General features: G+C 45.2%; 1 long non-coding RNA gene and 1 other non-coding gene across 2 annotated transcripts; both read right to left on the bottom strand.

Annotated features, from left to right (window-relative positions):
- Positions 1-1,889: 1,889 nt before the first annotated feature.
- LOC116676622 (uncharacterized) lies at positions 1,890-2,301 on the bottom strand. Its single transcript, XR_004328791.1, has 3 exons — positions 2,276-2,301; positions 2,128-2,175; positions 1,890-2,045 (listed from the first exon to the last, which is right to left on the bottom strand). It is a non-coding gene; the product is annotated as an uncharacterized LOC116676622 (long non-coding RNA).
- Positions 2,302-14,498: 12,197 nt separating this feature from the next.
- trnae-cuc (transfer RNA glutamic acid (anticodon CUC)) lies at positions 14,499-14,570 on the bottom strand. Its single transcript has one exon. It is a non-coding gene; the product is annotated as a tRNA-Glu (tRNA).
- Between the last annotated feature and the right edge of the window lie 4,376 nt (positions 14,571-18,946).

The following is an 18,946-nucleotide window of genomic DNA, read 5'->3' as shown; positions in this document are numbered from 1 at the left end:
CCAGTGCAAGGCTGCTGGCCCGGACGGCATCAGCCCAGGGTCCTGAAGACCTGCGCCAGTCAGCTGTCTGTGTTCTCCATCACCTCTTCAACCTGAGCCTGAGCCTGAAGAGGGTGAAGACGTCCTGCCTGTCCCGGTCCCCAAGAAGTCGACTCCATCTGGCTTAAGGACTACCGCCCAGTGGCTCTCACATTCCATGTGATGAAGGTGCGGGAGAGGCTGGTCTTGTCTACCTGAGGCCGCAGGTGAGTCTTCTCTGGACCCTCTACAGTTTGCCTACCAGCCTTGTCTGGGAGTGGACGACGCTGTCATCTATCTTCTGCAGCGAGCTCATTTGCACCTGGATGGTGAGAATCACATTTTTTGATTTCTCCAGTGCATTCAACACCATCCAGCCACTGCTACTTGGTGAGAAGCTGCGGGTGATGGGTGTCGGTGCGTCCACAGTCTCCTGGATCACTGACTACCTGACAGACAGACCACAGTTCGTCCGCCTGGACCGTGTTCTGTCTGATGTGGTGGTGAGTGGGACGGGGGCCCCACAGGGGACTGTGCTGTCTCCTTTTCTGTTCACCTTATACACCTCAGACTTCCAGTACAACTCAGTGTCATGTCACCTACAGAAGTTTTCTGATGACTCTGCAGTTGTTGGGTGTATAAGGGATGGACAGGAGGGGGACTACAGGGCACTAGTGGATGACTTTGTGGAGTGGTCTGGTAAGAACTGCCTGCTTCTGAACGTGGATAAGACCAAAGAGATGGTGATCGACTTCAGGAGGAAGGAAACGGCTCCGCAGCCCCTTTTCATTCTGGGAGGTGACGTGGACATGGTGGAGGAGTACAGATACCTGGGTGTCAACATCGACAGCAGGCTGAACTGGAAGGTCAACAGTACTGCTGTTTACAAGAAGGGGATGAGCAGACTCTATTTCCTGAGGAAGCTGAGATCCTTCAACGTGTGCAGCAGAATGTTGGAGATCTTCTAACGGAACTGTGTCCACGTTCGGACAGTTTCTGGCTAAAGTTCCATCAACATATCTGTTCAAATACGAATATAAATAATCTGTTAATGTTTTGAGTTAATTTAATGGTTTTAAACTAAAGTAAAAGTTATTACCTTTCTAACGGTATATGTTTAAAACAAATTAGTTAAGCTTTACTTCATAACAGTTGGCTAAAGTAGGCTAACACCGCTAATTTAGCCGTACGCTACCCTTGGCCATAACCGGACACCGCTATTTCCTCACTGTAAACAATGGGCGCTGCTGGTTTTTTCGGAGGTATTACGTTGCATCAGTGCTGTCAAACCTTTCGGGATCCTACTTCCGCCTTCACAATAAAATTGCATGCGTCAACAACTCTTAATTATGCAATATAAGCTCATTCATTTCCGTTTTTTAGCCTATATCGCCACCTGCTGGATGAACTGGAAAAACTACCAATTCTCATTTGTAACTATTGCATGAAAATAAGCTAGCTACACACAACATATATATATATATATATATATATATATATACATATAACATATATATATATATACATAAACATATATATATATATATATATATATATAGCCTTCAGGGATCAATAAAGTATTTAAAATATATGCAAAAAAATATACCAATTACTACCAATGCTCATTTACAACAATTGCATGAAGACAAGATATATATATATATATAATATATATATAAGATATATATATATATATATATATACATACATATATACACTAAAGTGTGTAAGATTTATAGAAAAAAACAAGTGTTCAAAAATGATTGAAAAGATTATACAAATAATTATTTAATAACAATAAAAAAACAGGCAAAACATTTAAAAAATAAAGAAACAAATTACATAATAAAATATCAAATTAAATATCAGAGCACCAAAAACACCAAAATTCATCATTTGTCAGCTCATCCTCCTCCCAGCTGACACAAGTGGTGTGAAACCACTTGTGGCAGTTGTCACACTGGACCCACGACACCAATTCCACCGCCACACTGTCGGCTCCAGTCTCCTCTTTGCAGCGGTGTGACCTACTCACAAAAAAAGTGTTTTAAGAGTATATACATAATATAATAAAAGATTGACAAAGACTGTTAACATTGAATACACTACCGGTGGATGTCGTGGGTCCAACAGAGGAGGATGAGCTGGTTCTTCCTGCTGTATAAATGAAATGTTTTGTTTAATTTTCACCATGGCTAATGTTACTAACATAAATATAAATGTTGCTTGTTTTTAACAGAAAATATTAAGTATTTACAGTGGGAGGGAGAGGAAGAACTGGACCCTTGGACCCTCGATGTGGAAGGCTCTAAAAGAATAATAATACTTTATTAGTATAACATGGTGTACTACAAGTATTTTGACCGAATGAAAGAATTAGCTGACCAGGAGATGGAAGATGGTGTCCCTCTGCAGGCAGGCTCGTCCGGGATGGTCTGCCGCTGGTGGCAGGCAGCCGGGGACCGTGGGAGGCACAAGAGGGGGCAGAGGGTGCTGAGGGACCGGCGATGGAAATGCCGGAGCTGGCTGCTGGTGCAGCCCCGAGGGGCTGAGCTCTTCTGCGGCTGGGGCGGGAGCCGCTAGGCAGGGTAGAGGAAGTGGCTGCCGGGCCGGTGTCTCTGGCCCGCTGCTGCTCTCTGTCTCTTCTGGCCAGAGCTTGGGCCTCCCGTCTTGCAGCACGGTCCTCCACCTCCTCGATGGTGTCAGACATCTCTGGGCTGTCAGTATCCTGGCCTTGGTGGTATTCCTCCTGACCTTGCCAGTTCTTCTCGTGTAATTGATTTCAGCCAGGAGGTGGGCCAGGTCTACCGTTATCCGGCCTGATGTAACCAGGGGGTGGGAGAGGTAGGGATTGGGAGAGGCAGGTTGATTCTGGGGATGAGGGATAGGGGCTGGTTGACTTTGGGACAGGGGTGTTATGGGGTGGGTAGGTGCACTCTGGTGTGGGGGTGTTATGGGGTGGGTTACATCAGGCCCAGCCCAGGAAGATGCTGATGAGGTTGGTGGAGGTGGTGGGGAGGTCCCACGCACGGACGGCATGACCCGTGACCAGTCAATGGCCATCGGGTCCAGAGGGTAAAGGCCACACTTCCTAAACCCAGCCACCACAAGCCCCCGATCCCTCACCCTCTGGTATGAGTCCCTTAGGACCCTTGAAAACTCCTTCTTGGAAACCAGAAAGGAGTGGTTCACTGCCGACAGATCTCCTGTAACACCAGAGAAATCTGCCTTCAAGGGTCCGAAGAAACTCACATCCAGTGGCTGAAGGATGTGAGACGTATGTGGTGGCAGGCAAAGGAGAATGACCCCCTCCCTCTGTGCCGCCCGTACGAGCTCCGGATCCAGGTGGGACACATGTCCATCCATCACCAGCAGCAGCGGGCGCTCCTGGGTGGCAAACTTGAGGAAATGCCCGACAAACCACTTCCTGAACAGCTCACTGTCTATGTACCCTGCCTGCGACTTCCCGTAGAGGGCATTGGGAACCCCTACTTTATTGTAGGGGCCCCCTGGATATCCCCCCTTGTATATAATAAATGGGGGGATATCCTCCCCAGCCGCGTTCAGGCAGGCCAGGACGGTGATGTGCTCCCTTGTTCCCTGGGCCTGCCTGTATGCATGCTTGGCCCCCCGGGGCACGATGACATTCATTCTGTTCGAGTCCAGCTGAAACCCCGTCTCGTCGCAGTTATAAATCTGACGGGGTTTCTCCCTCAGCACATGCTCCTCCATGGTGGTGGTGAGGAGCCTGAAATAGTCCTGGATGGGCCCCCTCTTAGCACAGGATGCCCTCCCACGGTCAATGAAGTCTGGGATCCTGGATGTTAGGCGATGTTTCTGCCGTTCTCTGAAGTTAATCCACCACGTCTGGCCAAGCGCGTTCTTCGGCGCATCCTGGTGGCGGAGGTTGTAGATGGCCAGAGCGTGGGCCAGGACCTGAGGCTTCGTCAGTGGAAACCCATGCAGAGCAGAGTACAAACAGTACTCCACCAGGGAGTCTTCATCTGCATGGGCAAGGAGTGACCTCCGACAGATGGAAAAATCGGAGGCCACTCTTCCACTGACTCGGTCACTCAGGCTGGACTTAGGGACCCCAAACTCCACGGCTGCCTGCCGTAGAGAGAGCCTGCCTGCTTCCACCTCCTGCTTGGCCTGGTCCATGGCCGCTTGGGTCCACTTTTTGGTCTTCCTCTCCCTCTTCCTCATCTGCCTGATGTTGGGCATCTGCAAATGCACGTACATGTTCTTGTTAGAAATACACTCAAATTCAAAAAATTAGGTTAGGCATGTCACATCTTGTTTAATAATATGGTTGATAAAATGTAGAAATTGTCGCATTACATGAACAAAAAATACTTACCTTCAACCACCTTTTCTTTTGGCATCCTGTTGCTCCTGTAAAGGAAATACAATTTTCTCTCACTCACACACTCACACACACACACACACACACACACACACACACACACACAGAGACAGCCTACCTGTTGGTGGCAACTTCTTTTTTTATACGTTCCTCTTTTTTTTCCTTTTCCTCTTCTCTCCTCTCTTTTTCTGCTTCTGTCTCTGTCTTTATTCCTGACTTTTCTGACTGAATTATCTTTTCTTTCTTATGCAGCCAAACAAGAACAGAGTAGCTAACTGAGTTACAAACATTGAACTCTAAATAACATTTACTTTGACACACACACAGCCTACCTTGTTTGGTGGAAACTTCTTTTTTAACTGTTTCTCTTTTTTTTTTTCCTTTTCTCTTCTATCCTCTTTTCTGCTTCTGTCTCTGTCTTTATTCCTGACTTTCTGACTCACTTTTCTTTCTTTTTATGCAGCCAAAAACAAGAGTAAGCTAACTGAGTTACAAACATTGAGCTCCAAATAACATTCAATCTTTGTCTATATATGCAATAGCTAGCTATATTGGAGGTTAATCTAGCTATAAAGTTATAACCACATTTACCACTACTGGCTTTTAACACAATATCCCCTCTCTATTACACACATGCAGTTGATAGCTAATATATGAATAAACTTGATGTTGCTGGGCTTATAAACATACGTACTGCCTAGACAGAGCCGTGTTAAAGCTAGCAAAAAAAATGCACACTCATGCTAACGCTAAATCATATCAGCTGTACAGTAAAAATATAAACATTTTACAGTGAAAGATCGTCGCCCGAGCGTCGCCCGAGCTTCTTACTACTTTCCTCATCAAAGTCACTTTCATATACTAATTAGACATGTAAATGTCCGTGTACATACACGAAAATCCATACATAGATTGTTTGATGGGTATAAATCAATTGTACTTACAGTTTGGACGATGATTGCAAATTAAAAGTACCGCGAAAAGACGGGAAAGTGCGTGACGTCGGAAGTGTCCGGATATGGCCAATAGCAGCGGGTGGTGTCCGAACGTGGACACAGTGACGCTACCAGTCTGTTGTGGCCAGCGCTCTGTTCTCCTCCGCCATCTGCTGGGGGGGGCAGCAGCATCGGAGCCAGCGACACAAACAGACTGAACAAACTTATCAGGAAGGCTGGCTCTGTGATCGGCTGCAAACAGGACACTTTTGAAGCTGTGGTGGAGAGGAGGTCACTGATCAAACTGTTATCTATCATGGATAACCCTGACCACCCTCTCCACCCCACACTGGTCCAACAGAGGAGCTCCTTCTCAAAGAGGCTCCGACAGTTTAAATGCCGCACGGACCGCTACAGGAAATCATTCCTACCACAGGCAATAAAACTCTTCAACGCGTCATCCCTGGGTGCTAGATGAGACTCTGAGACACCACAATATTGCAATAAGGGCAACCGGCACGATTGGGTCATTTACATTTTAGCATACTTAAACAGTTGCAGATTTTGTTTTTTTTCCCCATCTTGTATATATTTAAATACTTGTTCTTATATTTTATTCTTATATTTTGTTATTATTATTATTATTATTTCATGTATATTGTATGTATGTATATTTTGTGTGCTGCTGTAACACTGTAATTTCCCATATTTTTGGGATCAATAAATATCTATCTATCTATCTAGCTATCTATAATGTGGCCATGCAGACTGATTTTTTTCAGTGGTGGAACTTATACCGCATCAAGCATTGGTGGTTCAGTGGTAGAATTCTCGCCTGCCAGAGCTGGGCCTGTCGCGTATAGGTGGCATTCGCTGACAGCCAATGAAGTTGCAGCATTATTAGTGCTGTCTGAGGTGCTGAACCAGCCGAGTTTTTTTCCTGAACATTTAATAATTATTATCTGGACGTAGGTTTGAATCCCAGTTGGGGCTATGTCTGTGATGCATTATTAAAGATAAATAAATAGGTATTTATTAGATTTTTTTATCTTAAGTCAAGTAAATACCTAAATTATACAATTTAAGGTGTGTATGATCACAAAAAATACTAAAGCCAAACAAAACTAAAATATAAAATAACACGGTTCTACTTGACTTACTCATGGCTAATAACTACTTAATTACAGTTTTTCTTAGTAGACTGTACACCTAAATGTCGGCTTGTCTTAAAACTGTGGAACAGTATCGGATATACAACAATTTTAAACATTTTAAAGGATTTACAACAGTTACGATGGACACAACAGATGGATATTTTTAAAGATGCAAATATGGTTTTAATAATACACACCCGGAACTGTTACAGTCGTCTTTGTTGGCAGAGGACCTGCTGTTGTTGGCATCAGAAACCTCAGCTCATGAGGAAGGGGCACAGGTCTCTTTACAGCTGGCAGGACTTGGTTTCAAAAAGGGAAGGACAACAACAAAAATCAATTATTAGTTTATAACGGACAAAAGCATAGGGAGTATGACAAAGCTTTAAATGGATGAAGCAAAACACAAACTAAACGGTATGCTCTCTCTTTTATTCCTCAGGCTATTAGACAGCACAACAAGCACTTTAAACGTATATTTTTATAAGTTTTGTTATCTTATTTTTTTTATTGTATTTATGTGCAATATTGTATAGTGTATTTGTGGTATTGTATTTATTCTCTAGTTTTTATGGGTATGATGGCGAGTGTGAGCACTGTAATTTCCACTTGTATGGATGAAATAAACTTGACTTGACTTACGACAAAGCTTTGAATGGATGAAGCAAAACAGTTAATTTACCGTCTTCTTGTGAGCTCTTCAGTTTAGTTGATGGTGCTACAACAGAAAAAGTATGTTCAGTCATTTATATTTTCGGCAAAATACAAAAACTTGTGTTAGTAAGTAAGTAAAGACACCCATCTTTTACTTCACCTGCTTATCTCAGTCTTATATAGTGAAACAGACTTTCTTATAACAATATATAAAGAATATGTTCATTCATACACATGCATTGTGTGCATTTTTTAAAGGATTAATATTTAGTAGTTACTCATTTGAATTTAACCTAAGCAGGGGAAGCAACATGACACACATACTGTAAATGCAAACACATCCACTCAAGTGTTAGTAACCACAGCAGGCGAGTGCGCCCTCTAGCGGCCAAGGATATATTACATCCGTAGTGGTTTAGCAGTACCATAGGAAATGAATGGGAATCAGTTTAGGGCGCTATAGCTAAAGAATTCCCGAGTGCCGCGCGGGAGACCCGGGTCCAATTCCCGGCTAATGCAACTTTCCTTTACAAATATTCGGGATTAGCCCTTGTACGAAACGGGCATATTTGTGTTAACCATGACACGCAGGACAACAATGGGACGGTTGGGTTTAGGAAGCAATAACGGCACTTCTGTTTCCCACAGCCCTGTTTTTTAGAAGCATGGGTAGCTCAGTCGGTAGAGCATCAGACTTTTAATCGGAGGGTCCAGGGTTCAAGTCCCTGTTCAGGCGTACAGTTGCACATTTTGCTTGCTGCCATGATAAATTGTACACTTTGGCAATCCTTAACACTTTCAGACACTGTATCATTTAAGTAACATGCACAAGTCTTTAAAAAGAAATGTGGCTGTTTTTCATGCAGGTTTGCATCATAACAATGCGGGTGCTATCTCTAAATGAACAATGGCCACCCTCCATCCATCTTGATGGCACCCAAATCTCTGTTCTGATCTCCCTGCTTGGATGGCAAGTCATCTGGTGGATTTTTCCCATCAAGAGGGAGAGTTGTTTTAATGTACTCACCAGCAATAAAGTTAATTTGTCCACAAATTGCATTAGGTTATCAACGTTTTCAGCGAAAAAGAATACCACAGCTCAAGTCCCTGGTAAGGCAACAGCTTGATTCTGGGATATGTATGAAGTGCTCGCTATCGTCATCTGTCATGCAGGTTTGCAGGATGTTCACAGTCTGCTAGTGGCCATGATGAGTTGTGACTTTGAGCTTTTTAACCGTTTTGGTCAATTTAGCCAATTTCAACCAGTTTGTGCAATAACAATTGGTGTTCTCAGGCAATGTGTAAATCGTGGTCTACCCTCCTGCTGTCCCGGGACCGTGATCATGGCAACAGCTTAATGGTCTTCATTTAAGTGCACTTTAATTTGTAGTTCCGGAGGTTGTTTTTTTCCACCACCCTTTGTTTTGGAAGCCTGGGTAGCTCAGTCGGTAGAGCATCAGACTTTTAATCTGAGGGTCCAGGTTCAAGTCCCTGTTCAACGTAGAGTTGCACATTCTGCTAGATGAGTTGTACATTTGTCATGCCTGAACACTTCAGACACTGCCATATCATTGTGTTCCATGCATAAGTCTTTAAAAAGAATTGTGGCTGCTTTTCAAGCAGGTTTGTATCATAACAATGTTGCTGGTAAGTCTAAATGAACAATGGGCAACCTACATCCATCTTGCTAGCACCCAAATCTCTGTACTCATCTCCCTGCTTGGATAGAAGGTCATCTGGTGCATTTTTCCTGTCACGAGGGCTAAGCGTATAGAAACGGAACAAGAGGGAGAGTTATTTTTTTGCACCCAAACAGTAGTAAATTTTACTTGTCTGAAGCTGTGTTGTTTGAATTAGATTATCAATGTTTTGAGTAAAAACGAATACCACAACTCAAGTATTTGGTAAGGCGACAGCTTTATTGTGGGATATGTATAAAGTACTGATCTCTATGCTTTGATGGCAAGTCATCTGGTGGATTTGTCCTTCCATGGCAACAGCTTAATCTTCTTCATTTACTTGCACCTCAATTTGTAGTTCAGGAGATTGTTTTTTCCACAGACCTCTGTTTTCAATGTTGGTGGTACGTCTAAATGAACAATGGGCAACCTACATCCATCTTGCTAGCATCCAAATCTCTGTACTCATCTCCCTGTTTGGATGGCAAGTCATCTGGTGGATGTTTCCTCTCACGAGGGCTTTTGCTTGATTTACGTATTGTGCTTCCGCATGAGGACACTAAGAGAATAGAAGCGGAACCAGAGGGAGAGTTGTTTTATTGTACCCACTAGCAGTAAAGTTTATTTGTCTGTAGTCATAAAATTGCATTAGGTTATCAACGTTTTGAGCGAAAAAGAATACCACAGCTCAAGTCCCTGGTAAGGCAACAGCTTGACTGTGAGATATATGTGAAGTTCTCGCTATTGTCATCTGTCATGCAGGTTTAATGGATTTTCACAGTCTGCTAGTCGCCATGATGAGTTGGGACTTTGAGCTTTTTAACCGTTTTTTGGCCAATTTAGCCAATTTTCAACCAGTTTGTGCAATAACAATTGGTGTTCTCAGGCATTGTGTAAATTATGGTCTACCCTCCTGCTGTCCAGAAGACCGTGATCATGGCAACAGCTTAATGGTCTTCACTTAATTGCACTTCAATCTGTAGTTTCAGGAGATTTTTTTTTCCATAGGCACTCAGTTTAGAAGCCTGGTAGCTCAGTCGGTAGAGCATCAGACTTTTAATCTGAGGGTCCAGGGTTCAAGTCCCTGTTCAGGCGTAGAGTTGCACATTCTGCTTGCTGCCATGATGATTGTACACTTTGGCATGCCTGAACACTTTCAGACATTGTTGTGTCATTTAACCCTTGTATTGGCCTTTGTGTCACAGGGACATGTTTAGCTTCTGGGACCTTTGTACCAGCCTGCTGTTCCGCTTCGGGCTCCCCAGACTCCGCTTTCATTCCATGTCAAATGCCATCGTGGCCTCATCCTTCGGGTCTCGGAGACCCCCTGTCTTATTTATCATGCCATTATACTAAGTTCCACCAATGCCGTGGCGCCCTCATCCTTCGATGTCATCTTTCTCCTACCCTTGATGCCTAAGCCTCGCCATGCGGGTACCTGGGACCCAGGGGTGTGTGTGTGTGTGTGTGTGTTTATCCAAAAGGTTCAAGGTTTGTTCGGGGCTTTGTCCACGCGGGCCAAGAGGCTAAGGACAAACACAGTCTGCACAGTAGTAGGCCCGCGTAAAGCTCCCGCAGATGTATCTCTTGCAGCCCACCGCACACAATGTGTGATTTGCAGTCCTTTCCCTCTGGACAGAGCTGACACTGCTTCCTTTTGCTTTGCACCCTCGGTGTGTCCGTTCAGAATCCCCGTCCTCCTCTAGGCCCCTTGTGACTGTGCCGCCGCCGCTGCCGCCACTACAGCCGCCACCACCACAGGACCTCCTCGGTTTGATGACGGCTTTGACAAGTGCGGTGGACGCCTCCGTGCGAGGCAGACGCCGCCGTCTCTCGATGAGCGGATTCACAAACGCCCTTCCCAACTGCTCGAGGAACACCCCCTCTTGTTGAGCTTGCCGCGCATCCACTCGGGCCTGAGCTCTCGCCACAGCACAAAGGCGTTGTAGGCGGACACGTCGAGGATGTTATGGAACACGGCGAGGGTCCAGCGCACCATCTTCCTGCGACAGCTGTATGTGTCCACGAGCTTGTCCAGGTTGTCCACGCCTCCTTGGTGTGGTTGTAGTGGAGGATGATGTCAGGTTTGGCTTGCCTGCCGGCGCCAACGCGCGCATCCCCCGTGTGCAGCGTGCTCAGCAGCACCACGTTCCTGTGCCTCTTGGGCACGTAGGACACCAGAGTGGGGACGGGCGTGAAGGCAAACTTGGACGAGAAGACCGCACGGCCCTTTGTGGCGAGCAACGCCCCCGGCAGCTCAGGCTTGTTTTTGCCCATCGTGCCCACCGCGGTGAGGCGCCGCTCAACGAGCAGTCCGCTGGACCAGCAGCCGCTGGACCAGCACGTAGGAGGTGAAAAAGTTGTCGCACGTCACGTTACGCAGGCCCCTCAGGCCCTAGGTCACGTCCAGCACCACGAGGGCGACCAGATTCCTCTCGGGTGTGTGAAAGTGGCGTGTCCAAACAAGAAGATGGAACATGATGGAAAGAGATGGAAGAAAAAATGTAACACACACACACACACACACACACACACACACTAAGACAATTGTACGGCAATGGTACAAAAAAAACCCGAAAACAACAACAAAGCAACAAATACAACACCTCTAAAGGGCACCAGCTGCTCGTCCACCGTCACACACCTCTCGTACGGCCGCCAGTTTGTCCAAGGCTTGGCGGACAGCTCTTGACTCACGGTCATCGAATCGCAATAGTCTAGAGTACGCGTGGAACTGCTTGATTGGCATCGTGGCACGGAAAATGGCCCTGCCGCTCTCGTGCCACAGGCTCTCCAAGGCCTCGTTGCGGGACCGGTACACGCCCGCGAGGAGCAGCAGCCCGAGGTAGGCTCGCAGGTCCGTGACGTCCATCTCTTTCCACTTTCTCCTTTGACCCTCGAGATTTGTGGCAGCCACAAACAGCAGCGTCTGTTGTGTCCTCTTCTTGGTCGGGTTTGTCTTTTTCGGTAGCATGGCAATGAGGTCTAGGGACACTGGGATGACACGTTTTCGAGGACCATTTGACTTTGCCATCTTTTGACACAAATGTTTCCTCATCCTCCTCTTGCCCCTCGTCTTCACTACCATCTTCTTCTTCTTCTTCTTCTTCTTCTTCTTCTTCTTCTTCGTCGTCTTCTCCTACTTATACTTTTTTGTCTTTGTCTTCTTCTTCCTCTACTTCTTCTTCTTCATTCACTTGTTCTCCTTCTTTGTCTTGAACTTCAACGTCCATTTGGCCTTGGTCATCATCTTTGTTGTCGTCGTCGTAGTAGCAGTAGTCTTTTTGCCGCTGTGGTCGTGTATGTGTTGGTCCTCTTGTGACGCACACCCACCGCCATCACAGTCACGGTGGTGGTTGTCGTCGTCGTGTTTGTCGCAGGCCTATTGTGGGTTTTCCTCCTTTTTGTACCTTGACTTCAGCGGAGACATTGCTAGCGGCAACGCCGCTCACGAGAATCCGATGCAGCTTCAACTCCAGAGTGAAACGACGGGCCATGCTGCAGCTGCTCCCCCGGCTGTGCCGAGCCACTGCAACAAGTGCACAGGTCTAAAACAAGATGACGTGAAAAAAATGACGACAACAAGAAGACAAATGTGTCTAAAGTGTATATTGTGTGTGTGTGTTATAAAAAATAATGAGTAGACTGATGTCAAGCCTTTAGTTTTTTTTTTAACCTCCCTTTCCACTCGCCTTTGCCTTTCCTGTTTTTACTACAACTACAAGCCACTGGCCAGAATCCCAGGGACTCAAAGCAGGACGATGGGAGGGTAGCAGAACTAATACGTCCGATTGAGTGTACCACCAATGCCAAGGGTCCCTGTGACCTGAAGGACAATTCCACGAGTCCCTGGGACCCGAAGGACAATGTTGCGGGTCCTAGGGACCCGAAGGACAACGCCACGTGTCCCCGTGACCCAAAAGGACAACGCCACGGGTCCATGTGACCCGAAAGAACAATGCCACTGGTCCCTAGGACCCAAAGGACAACGTCAAGGGTCCCCGGGACCCGAAGGACAATGCCACGGGTCCCAAGGACCCATAAGGCCAATGCCACGGGTCCCTGGAACCCGAAGGACAACGTCAAGGGTCCTCGGGACCCGAAGGACAATGCCACGGGTCCCAGGGACCCGAAGGACAATGCCACAGGTCCTATGAACCCGAGGACAACGTCAAGGGTCCCAGGGACCCAAAGGACAATGCAACAGGTCCTTGGGACCCGAAGGACAACGTCATGGGTCCCCGGACCCGTAGGACAACGTAAGGGTCCCTGTGACCTGAAGGACAATTCCACGGGTCCCTGGAACCCAAAGGACAACGTCAAGGGTGCCCGGACCCGAAGGACAATGCCACGGTCCCAAGGACCCATAAGGCCAATGTCAAGGTCCCTGGAACCCGAAGGACAACGTCATGGGTCCCCTGGACCCGAAGACAATGCCACGGGTCCTTGGGATCCGCAAGCCAATGCCACGGGTCCTATGGACCCGAAGGACAACGTCAAGGGTCCCCGGGACCCAAAGGACAACGTCAAGGGTCCTATGGACCCGAAGGACAATGTAAAGGGTCCTATGGACCCGAGGGACATGTCAAGGGTCCTATGGACCCGAAGAACAACGTAAAGGGTCCCCGGACCCGAAGGACAATGCCAGGTCCTTGGGACCCGCAAGGCCAATGCCACCCGAAGGGATATGTCAAGGGTCCCTGGGACCCGAAAAGGAACGTCAAGGGTCCCCAGGACCCAAACACAATGTCATGGGTCCCGGGGACCCAAAGGACCACGTCAAGGTCCTCGGGACCCAAAGGACAATGCTACGGCTCCCTGGAACCCAAAGTACAACGTCATGGGTCCCGGGACTTGAAGGACAACACTATGGGTAAAACTGCACGGGTCCCGAAGGACAATAAAAGGGTTAAGAAGTACCTGGCTAGCTCAGTCGGTAGAGCATGAGACTCTTAATCTCATGGTCGTGGGTTCGAGCCCCACTTTGGGCGGTGGTGTTTTAGAAAGTGGGAATGCCTGAGTTCTGCACTGTATTGGGCAGATCGTCTGTCAATAGCAAGATTAGAAGGTCCATCTCAGTGTAAAATCCCTGTAATTTACCATCTAAAATGTGCCTGCATTCTACGATCATGGCCTGTGCTGACCTCCTGTTCCTCAGATCAACTAAAGTCTGGTGACAATGCATGTTCAAATTCTAAACTTCAACCTATTGTTCTAGAACTGCAGCTTAACATTCTAGAACTACAATGTACCATTTTAGAACTGTAATTAACAGTTTAGGACCGCAACTCTTAAAATTCTACAACTTCAACCTATTGTTCTAGAACTGCAACTTAACATTCCAGGACTGCAGGTTAACATTCATATTTGTAAAAAGGAAATGCAGCTTGAGTCAGTTTCCCGATATTCATATTATTCATATTAATCTTTACGGTCATTGGTATGCAGGTCACTTGATGTAATACAAGCAAATACATAAGGCCAGACAGAGACAAAAAGTGAGAGAAAAGAAAAAGAGACTAGCTGTCTAAAGGATAACCAATTGAGATTGTGTGCGTCTTTGAGAACTGTAAGTTATATAACTGATGTTGTCAGTTCATTTAAACTAATGAGGAAGAATTTGACAAATAAAAATTAAGTCCAGGAACTTATTCTTTCAAACATCACACCTGAGTCTCTCACGTCCTGACCATTCCCTGACCGGGAATCGAACCCAGGCCGCGGCGGTGAGAGCGCCGAATCCTAGCCACTAGACCATCAGGGAGTGACTTCTTTCAAATTTGTCTTTGTAGATGTGAGTTTTCTTTTCACTTACTGGAATGACTCATATTGTTTTAGAAGAGGAATGGCGCCTGGCTAGAGCTTCAGAAGGCAGGACATGACAGATTACACATCTGTCACATAGTCAGTTTGTAGTCTTAAATACCAAGTCTCTTGCTGTTCCTTGACTAGTTGGCCACCCCTGCTTTGCATCGCTCCAGGTATGTAGAAAAAAAATCTGTTATGCACCTTTGCATTGCGCTAAAATGTCAAAATTTGGACCTGAATCCAACAATAACATTACTTGACACTCACATACATTGGTTTTCAGTTAAAAATGTTAAAAATTTAGTTACTGCTTGAAAAAATGAAAAGAATTGTTATTGAGATGGAGGCAGATGAAGTGTTTATGACCCATCAATGATGACAAAAGGAGACATCCTCTGTCGGGGTCTGATTTAAAGGAAATGCTACTCTTTAAAACGTTAAACTAATGAGGAAGAATTTGACAAATCAACCAAAAACCTACTCTTTTAAATCTGTATCTGTCAGTCCTGACCATTCCCTGACCGGAATTGAACCCCGGCCACGGCGGTGAGGGCGCCAAATCCTAGCCATTAGACCGTCGGGAGTTACATCCATCAAATTTAATTTAACATATTGTTGGTTATATTGTTTTAGGGCAAGAAATGGCGCATGGTTAGAGATTTAGAAGGCAGTGGTGCAAAATGCAAAACTGCCTGTTTCGATTTAATTACATGGTAATAATACAAAAACAGAGGTGTAGTGATTACTGGAAATGCTTCCGTTAGTTTCTGAAATAAAAACCATGAATCAGTGGTGGAAAATGCAAAACTACCTGTTTCTATTTTATTACGTAGTAAGACAGAGGTGTAGTGATTACCTGGAAATGCTTCTGGTAGTTACTGTCAAACAACCATGAATCAGTGGTGGAAAATGCAAAACTGCTTGTTTCAATTTTATTACATGGTAATATTAGAATAACAGAGGTGCAGAGATTAGAGGTGCAGAGATTACCTGGAAATACTTACCATGAAATATGTCTTGTCCTTCACTACGTAACGCTGTGTAATCTGACCAACAGCTAAACACCTTCCACCATCAAGCACTGGCGACCGGGATCCTTGTGTAACACGTTTATTTGAGTAACAAAGGGTGAAACTGGGAGAAAACATAATGACCAGTTACTTAGATAGTAATGAGTCACAGATATTAAACAAAGATAATTGTAAAAACAATATAACTACACAACAGGCTAGCAAAAATGTAAGATGAAATAAGAACACGTAATGTATTGTTATACGTGTACGTAGTATAACCTATGTTGGGTATCTAAATAAACTAAGATATACTTACATGTGGCATTACCCAAGATAAAAGTGGCAAACTAGCTTACTGAAGTATACCGTCAGATAGGGCTGAACAATATTGTGTTTTAGCATTGACATCGCGATGTGCGCATGCGTGAAAGTCACATTGCAGGACGTTACGATGTTCAATTCAATTCAATTTTATTTATAGTATCAATTCATAACAAGAGTTATCTCAAGACACTTTACAGATAGACCACACTCCAGAATTTACAAGGACCCAACAGTTCTAATAGTTTTCCTCCAGAGCAAGCAACAGTCCGACAGTGGCGAGGAAAACTTCCTTTAGGCAGAAACCTCGGTCAGACCCAGGCTCTTGGTAGGCGGTGTCTGACGGGCCGGTTGGGGTTAGAATGAAAGTGGCAATAAAAATAGAAAAAATTAGTAGTTTGTAGAAGTTCTTTGTAGTAGTTCATGGCATAGCAGGACGCTGTGCGGCATTACAAGGCACAGCAGGACGTAGCAGACGTAGCAGGGCACCGCAGTGTAGCAGTTGAACATGGCATCACAGAACGTGTAGCGGACCATGGCGACAGCTGCTACCCTGATTTCGGAGCCTCTCTGATCCAAGGGAACATGCTGGTGAAAATGATGTTGACGTTAATACTTTTTTTGCTGCTTGATAGAAAAGTAACCTTTCACCGTTTCTCCTTTACATGGTTATTACCATCCGACCGTTCCCCTTTAAGACAGGTAGCCATGTGGGCAACGTGTGGATGTGACGTAGTCCGACGGGGTTTGGTATGGGAAGTGAGCTCTCCGTGTTAGAAAGTAGCCTACCGTTGGCAACAGCTGCCTCTGACACAGTGATGTCATAGTATTTGATGGGTTGTGAGTGACGCTACAGTAGTTGGGGTTTTATGTTCTCCTCAAATACAAACTAAACCCCCTGATTAATGCAACATAATCACAACGTCTCCCGACCATTTCCCACCGCAGAAAGCTGCTATCAGCCAAGCTAAAGCTAATATAGTTAGCTTAAAGAAACAAGCAGAAAGGCGCTACCAGCCAGGCTAAAGCTAATATAGTTAGCTTAAAGAAACAAGCAGAAAGGCGCTACCAGCCAGGCTAAAGCTAAAATAGTTAGCTTAAAGAAACATGCAGAAAGCTGCTACAGCCAGGCTAAAGCTAATATAGTTAGCTTAAAGAAACAAGCAGAAAGCTGCTACCACCAGGCTAAAGCTAATACAACTAGCCCAAAGAAACAGAGGCATGCAGGTCTGGTCAGTTTATCAAACTGACGAGCTGGCCTCGCTAGTCGCACCACAACCTGAAATTTAGAGGAAGCAACATGCAGTCACTGTCATTCACGTTAACCTGGATTGATTATTATATGAATACAATGGTGTCATGCTAGTCAACCAGAGTATTTCTACCTACTTCCCTCTCCAAATCACTTCAGAAGAGTAATGTTAGTCACAGCGCTTACTTGCTCTGGTGTTTGTAAAGCATAAATTCAACAAAGAATATGAAGGTAAATATGGTGCAAATGTGAGAGCGCGTAGATGTGATGTGAGCACTTAGAGAATATGATTTTGAGCTTGTAGAAAAAAATTCTGTACTTTGCTTTATTTCATTTTTTTTCTTCACTTCAGTCACTTTTCCACAGCGGCAAGTCTGCGCTCTCAACTTTTGCAACACTTCTTGCGATACATTTGGTGCAAAACTAAGTTGAATCTCCGCTGCCGACCTCAACGGGATCTGATCTCCAGCGGGACATGGAAAGCTCCAGACCCGATAGCAGCGGCACAACCCCCCATGAGCCCACCTCCAGTGTTGGGGGAATAGCAAGCTAGCGTTAGCGCACTAACCAACCAGCCCGCTTAAAAAAAAATGTAATTTAAAAAGGCACGCATTATACCCTTGATGTCCGTTCGTTGCTGCAAGACCTGGAGCTCACCGCCAGTGTTTCAGTTTGACTGTTTAAAGTGTTAGGATAATTAAATGTATTTATTTATAAGCGGGTTAGTTTGCTAACGCTAGCTTGCTATTCCCCAACACTAGTGGTGAGCGGGTCTGAAGCTATCCATGTCCGTCTGCAGCTGCAGGACGGGAGCTCACCGCCCGTGTTTCAGTTTGACTGTTAAAAAGTGTTGAGATAATTAAAAAGTATTTGTTTGGAAGCAGGCTGGCTGCTAGTTAGCTAACGCTAGCTTCCATGCTACATAAATAAGCCGGACAGAGTTGTCCCTCACAGAAAAAACACACGCTAAAATTAAAAAAACACTACATAAACTTTGCTACAGTGTGTTTATTTAAATATAGGTACACCTACATGTAGGGTGACGAGATTGCAATATAAGCCTGTATATTAATATTAGGACTATCCATATGTCAAGGTGGTAATTAGGCGGTGCAGTACAGCCCATCCAGCAGAGGAGAGTTTCTAGCCCAACCAGGCTCCTCTCTTTACATTGTAAGCCTCACTTGGTGTCCAACTAAAATGATAAAGGCAACTTGGTAGACTCCTTACTGATGTTTATATCTGTGCTCACAATGCCCTTTTTTTTTAAAACACCAGCCAATCACAAGTGTTACATGTGAATAATCAATGTGTGAGTAATCAGGACTCACATAAAGATAGTTGCAAGGTCTACCAATGTTTAACTTTACAACCCCTAAGCTGTTGGAACCTTGGTTGCCACAGGTTCCCAAATCTCCCCACAAAATGTCAATAACATATTTTCCAGCCCCTGTTTTGTTATCAGCAGAGCAGAGTGGCGGAGTGGAAGCGTGCTGGGCCCATAACCCCGAGGTCGTATCAAAACCATCCTCTGCTATTTCCTGTGCACAGCAGTATATTTACTGTCTGTTGACGTTTAACAAAGCCTCTGATTTTGCAGTGTCTGAAGTGAAACGTCCTCCACCTGCTGAAGAGTAAACTTATTCCTGCTAAACACCCATAAAAACTGCAGTGTAATACAGTAAATATACTACACTACAGGTAATAAATACTGTAATGGAAACTGTGAATATGTACGTTCAAAGT

This window comes from Etheostoma spectabile, unplaced genomic scaffold, assembly GCF_008692095.1.
Source record: "Etheostoma spectabile isolate EspeVRDwgs_2016 unplaced genomic scaffold, UIUC_Espe_1.0 scaffold00003540, whole genome shotgun sequence".
Lineage (NCBI taxonomy): Eukaryota > Metazoa > Chordata > Actinopteri > Perciformes > Percidae > Etheostoma > Etheostoma spectabile.
The sequence above is the reverse complement of the archived record's forward strand: the minus strand, read 5'-3'. Positions and strand labels throughout refer to the sequence as shown.